Source organism: Taurulus bubalis (assembly GCF_910589615.1).
Source record: "Taurulus bubalis genome assembly, chromosome: 12".
In the NCBI taxonomy this organism is placed as follows: domain Eukaryota; kingdom Metazoa; phylum Chordata; class Actinopteri; order Perciformes; family Cottidae; genus Taurulus; species Taurulus bubalis.
Window position 1 is genome coordinate 13,334,938 of NC_136600.1, and position 6,000 is coordinate 13,340,937.

The window sequence follows — 6,000 nt, forward strand, 5'->3', positions numbered from 1 at the left end:
AGGTACATTGTCAAATTATTAAATTTGATGGCAATAAAAGAAATGTATGACGCTGTGAAGTTTACTATGTCAGTTATGTCTTTCAAATAATGCGACAAACACGATCACTGTCACATAAAAAAAAAAAACATTGGCAGAATAATGAGACTCCAAACATCAGAAAGGCAGTAGAAACAGTGGCCCTCTAAGATGATAGATGTGGAAATGACTCGCGCTTCAGATGATGTAACCTCTAATATTGAGGACACAATTTTCCTAATATTTTTTCCCCCAAGATGGTATTTTACTATTTTCGGACCAGCAGGCAAAGAACTATGCATAATTATTGACCTAGAAAGTAAATTGCTAAACATTTGCTCTAGGAATACAAAAGCTCATTAATGACTATTAACTGTGAAATGCTACATTTGTGGGACAATCCATAAGATGGGGACCACAGTTTTCACATTTGTGGTTAAAATAAAAATGTACTGCTCATGCACACACTCTCTCAAAGTCCATGAGATGTATTGGACATGAGTCACTTTGATATGGAGACAGTGAGTTATATTCAACTTAGTGTGTCACACTCATGACCGTGCTATTCCCGGGGCGGCTGAGGCTTGCCTTCCAAGTCACACATGACAAAACAAATGACTTTGAAGAAGTGCCAATACAATGTTTGGCTGAAATTATCGTAGAGGTTGCTTTTGTTATGCAATAGCCATCTTAACACAAAAGCTCATATGAGACTTATCCAATAGCCTGACAAATGTTACTTTGTGTACGACTCCCTTCCAACCACCACAGCCTCTCGTTCCGTCTCCACAGCCGTAAGCCCGGCATTCTCTAGTTTGTCTTAAAAAACTGCCTCAAATGTGTCATTGATAAAAGAGAGTCATGGTTGAGTGTGATTCATCACCGATTTGACTCACAGGCTCACTCACATGTGTGGGTGATTTTGGGGGTTGGAGGGCCCTGCTGAGGGGATGTTCATAACACACTCAACAGAACAGGAACAGTCTTGTAAGGCAATAGCGGACAACATGAGCAACCCTGTTTGTTTACAGTCGGCCTCTGGAAGTGTGTACTTTCTGCGCTACTCTCCTTTTTCGGTTTCTCCTCTGGTGGGCTGTGGAGTGGAGGCTAACAGGGTTGATGAGGGTAAAGCCCTCGCATTTGAAATGGCCTGCTGGGATAAAATGGTGAAAAAGAGCAGAAAGTCTGGAATTCCTGCCACGGCTGTCCCTCTCACACCAAACTAAGTGCACACAAACTTTTGTAATGGTAATTCCAATGGGGCCCTTGGTGAAACTTGTGAGGGAAGCCTAATTTCACACACACTGACTAACACAAAGGAAGACAAATATTCTGGTAAATCTCCATTAAGGCTCCAGAAATAAATGTGTCTACCACGGATTGTGATCCGTCTACGTTTAGTCACCAAGAGCTCAAACTTCAAGAGGGTCCTCTGTTACTAAGAGCACTTTTTTTTCCCCGATGGTCCTGGTGAAGTCAGTAGGAGGAGGATTGCAGGGAGTGGCAGGAATGGAGGGTGGGGGCAGGGTTGGTGTTTTTCAGCTTTCATCTGCCTCTCAGAACCGGCTTTCATTCAGCATGAGTCAGAGCCACCAGGGGCGGAGAACATCCTTGTGTGGAGCATCCTTGAGTCGACGCGTCTGGATTCAGTAGTGGATGAACGACGGTAGCAATGAAAGGATCTTACGAGGAGAGAAAAAAAAGCTGCAACACATAGATTTTTAAGTTTGTGTTTTTTTTCATTCAGTTGCGCATGCATAGACACACAGTGGCGTACAGAATTGTTTCGCTGCAATATCGCAAAGACACTAGTCAAATGGTTTGTATTTCCCATATTACACCCATAGATTGTATGAAATATGGACGTAGACTCCATGACGTCACCCAGAGGTTTCTGAAGAGCTCAAGCTCAGTAGATGGCTCCGGCTGTTGCCATCCACTTTGAGCTTTAAAACGGCACATCCAACTGCCTGCTAAGCCAAAAATGAGGTGGATTATCATTGGAGCTTGTTGTTGCTCGATTACTCCCTTCATAAAAACAGATAAAAACTGATAAGTATTCACACAAACAAATTATTCCTGACGCAGCGCCAAGGCCAAGCCTCCAAGAGGAGCCTGATTCCACAGACTAACCGACCACACAGACTACTTTATCGCATTGACTAACCAGTAAACACAAATGGGACCTCGCCATGTCAAGCACATGTCAAGTACATGGCAAGCAACATGCCGTGATATAGAAAATCAACTGGGCATGTCACATGGATGTGTTTTTTGCAGCATTTTCTGAATAGCCAATCAGATCCTGATCATAAGCAACAAATCAGTTGCCTCCCTCTTATCTGGCCTTCTTGGAAACTGTGTCTCTGTTCCCTCCGCAAACAGACATAACAAACGTGCTGGTCCACAAGCAGGAGCGAGGGGGACAGAGGGAGGTTTAACTGGAGGAGCAGAGTACTTCAGTCCCAAACTTCTACAGCTTTAACTTAAGGTCTGTCCAATGGTTATCTCCTGCCACCAGCAATACAAAACAGCAAAGTGATTAAAAGGCAGTTCATACAGTGAATGCTTTTTTTTAAAGAATGTTTGAGATATGTAATCAATGTTATTGTTATGTGGTAACTAACATCTCTGTCCTTGACAATCAAAATGGACATTCTCTGGTCTTGTTCGGTGTGTGGGAAGCTGTGTAACCCCGACACAAAAGAAAGGGTATTGCATGAGTTTACAGGAACATCCAATTTCTGCAAGACGAAAAAAAATATATATATGTACACTAGTAAAGAAGAACATGTCAGGGTCACAAGGACATCAGCTGCTGGTAGGTGTTCTAGTTGGGTATGACAAATAATGAAAACTCAACTGTGTGTGTGTGTGTTTACAGGAAGGACATGCTTTAACAAACAAGAGGATAGATTTAATCTCTCTGTACATCAGTATGTTTCTCATTTCCTGAGCCTATACATTTAGAAGGTGAGACTGACAAAGGGAGGGCCAACTCTTCTTCCCCACGAATAAAATTAAAGCCATTAGTGGATTTCAGTAAAATTGCTGATTCAATTGCTGATTCAATAGGCCTTGGGCCTATTGAATCCTGCAGAAAGAGGAGCTTAAGTGTCCTTCCTTGTTACCCTTCATTGTGCAGCAAACAATTCATTATATAACATGTATCATTATACAAGCTGTTTAATGAAGATATGCAATAGCGTTCCAAGATACATTTATAAATTATATTTATTTAAAGTAAAGCACATTCATAATAGTAGCAGTAGTAATAAAATGAAATATTTGAATGCTGCCAAGATTTTACAAACTTAGGGATATGCCAAGCTTAAAAAACCCTACACCGTCTATTTTATTATGCTTAAAATCTGGCCTTGAAAGGTGAAACAGCCACTGTGGTTAGCTTGAATTTATGTCACATATGCTACACTCCAATAGTACAATGGTTTCATGGCAGAAAAACGGTATCAAAACATCCATTAAAAAAAACTTTCCAAACTACTCCTACGAGTCCTGCCACATAACCCACCTTCCTCCTGTCCAACAACCTGTCCAATATGCTCCACATGCTTGTATTTATGCAATTTCTTTGCTGAACACACAACTACAGTCTTTCTGTGTTTACAAGTGCGTGAGCTGCCAAACCAGCACTTTTTGTTGGCTGATCAGTTTTACACAAGTCAACTGGTCAGGTGAAGAGTTGCTGGCGCCTTTCACAGTTTAAGCAAAGAACAAACATTTAACATAAAACATTATTTCTAACATATTGATCAAGGTTAGAAATATTTGTTTGTGCTATTGCTCTGTTTGGCACCTTATTAATGTTTAGTATTGGACTGTTCCTGAAGTGCAGCTCTGGGATAATTGTGCATTTAACACTGACACTTACAATTTGGTTTGATTCTCTTCTCTATCCAGTCTTGTATCGTCATATTAGGAACCAAATATAAAATGTCACTTGCTAATCTATGGTATGCACAGCCAGTAACATTAACTAAGTTGTGTTACTGGTTTCTTTGCATCAATGAAAAATGTGTGACGAGCACAAGGGTTGAATTTAGTTAATTGTAAACTAAACAGTGTTATTATTCAATAAGTTGAGACACCACAATAGTAAATAAATATTATAGAAAACACCAATAAGTGTGTTGCCTTACTTGGCATACGAGTACTTTGCAGAAACAGCTCAGCAATGTGAACTCGTTCCACTCTGCAGCTTTGCAAAACACAAACACAGTCACACTGTACACAGTGGGCCGAGAGCCAGAAAAACGTGATGGTAAGAAGCTAGGCTGACATCCAGTGCCGGTGAAACCCCCCCAGTACACAAACGTCCACGCTGCTAAGAAGTGCACATTTCCACACAGATACAGGCACACAGGCACACATGCGCACGCACACAATACAGCTGTTGTGTTTCTAATCCAGAGAGGCCCTGAGCCGCAAGAACAGGGCAAGTGCTCAGTGGCGAGGCACAATGGCGTCTAGTCACAGCAGGCAGGGCCTAGAAACACGTGCACAGACGCACACAGAAAGACTGATAGCTGGCGAGGAAGGATGGATGCACGTCACACACCGTCAGACTCCTCCCTCCTGTTCCCCTCGTCAACCTCAAAAGTGTTTTCAACTGGCACCCATGGGAGTCAATGCCACTCTCTGTCACAGTAAAAGGCCAAACGAGGGCCTGGTCAATCACAACTAGATGGGACAATGTTGAAATCCCCCCCAGGACGTACCTGAAGCTGAGTGATAGAACGTGTGCATGTGCGAAACAGGAGAGAGATATGGGGTAAGATTTGGAGGGGGTTAGGAATCGACTGTAGTGTGAAACTGGTCTGACTCAGTGACATTATAGAGCGCCCAACAGTCTTGCGGGTAGGGGCCACACACACATGCACGCAGGTTAAATGGAGCCTTCTGTCTTCAGAGTCTTGCTAGTCTGGCCCAAGTGGAAAAGGGGCCATGGATTGTTGACTTGTTATGTTGCCTTGGGCAAGACGACTGTGCCGTCACTGAGTTTACATGCAGTCTAATAAATTAACTAGAACCTAAACCAAATATTACTCCGATTTGTACAGCTATCATGTCAACATCTTAGTGAGAACATCTTGCTTACATTAGTTTTCCCAAATCAGAAAAAGTGAAAAATAGCAATACGGATTCATTTTTAGACGTTTTGAGGCCTCTGCTGCCGACACTGCAGTCGCCACCCCCGATATACAATGGCGGTAAGTTTTATTCGTTATGCTCATAACATTGAGAAGGAGCATTGACACATCTTTCCAGATGCAATGGCCCAGTTTTCGTGGGCTGTCCTCGCTCCTGGCTGCATACAATTTTCATTGGGACTATTTTCCCCATAAGAAATTGTCCCAAAAAATAGTTAATTTGTATTTGTTCAGTTAATCGTTCAACTGTTTATTGTATCCATATATAAAAAGGAGACTATTTAGAGACCGACATAGAGCTGAGTGAAGCTACCTCTTCTTTAGCTTAAAATGTGATGGTATTGACTAAATCAAGTAATTTACTCATTGAAAAGTGCATATTTTTTGACAGATTGCTGCAAGGCAGACAATCACTAGCCCCTTTAAAGGTTTCCCTCTGGGTTTTTGTTGTTGTTAAAACAGTCACCTAAACAGGGCTAAATCATTACATGTTTGTCAGCTGATTGTAATTAAGTCAAAGTATTTGGAATGAGGTATTTTAAATCACTCTCTCACTGATAAACAGGCTGACTTCCGTCTGTCCTCCAGTAAGGACTTCCAAGTCCCTCTCTTTCTGTCCATAACCTCCCCCTAAAACGAGCCCCTTGCAGTTCCCCAAAAAAACAGATCTCAGGAAGGGGGAAATCAGGAGGAGGAGGAGGAGGAGGAGGTGGAAAAAATAAGTGTGGTCTGGCTTCTAATCTGACACATCACAGCCCCCCTCCTCCTCCAGCCTATTCCCCCTCCTAACACTCCGCTGCATCCCTTGACT